Here is a 591-nt window from a genome sequence, read left to right on the forward strand (position 1 = left end):
CATGTTGCTTTAATGAACTCAACAAAGATGAAGAGTTTCCCAGCTGACATTTAAGCTTCCAAGGACTGACAGCATGTAAAAGTAATTAATACAAGAACAAATCATTAATTTATTTAAAATAACTTCACACATACATCTCAAGAACCATGAGGGGCTCGGCCATTATATTGAAAAGGTGTGGAGAAATCACATAGTACTGGGTGTGAAATGAGCGGCATTAGAAAATGAAATGATTCAAACTGTCTTTATCCCAAAACATTGAAAATTAAAGTCCGCATTGAAAGGAATTGATCTGCTTCATAAATAATTAACCTCAAATGTTAATTTTTGGACAGCTTCTGCTTAAAGAGTGTGGCTCATTGGAAGCCCTTTCAATAAATACCAAATGAGCCATGTCTCTACAGATTAGATCCACAACAAGTTTTCTGCAATAATGGGATATTTGGCTGCGCGGACTCATTTCAGAGTCTGAACATACTGTTGATAGATCAAGCTTTGAGCTTTCAGTGTGCAAATTCAGCACTTTCTCTGACCTCCTCAAATGAGATGCTAATGACAGAAACTACATTCAAGCGTTTTTTTCTTTTTTCA

The sequence above is a fragment of the Nematolebias whitei genome, chromosome 20, assembly GCF_014905685.2.
Source record: "Nematolebias whitei isolate Nwh7 chromosome 20, NemWhi1, whole genome shotgun sequence".
Lineage (NCBI taxonomy): Eukaryota > Metazoa > Chordata > Actinopteri > Cyprinodontiformes > Rivulidae > Nematolebias > Nematolebias whitei.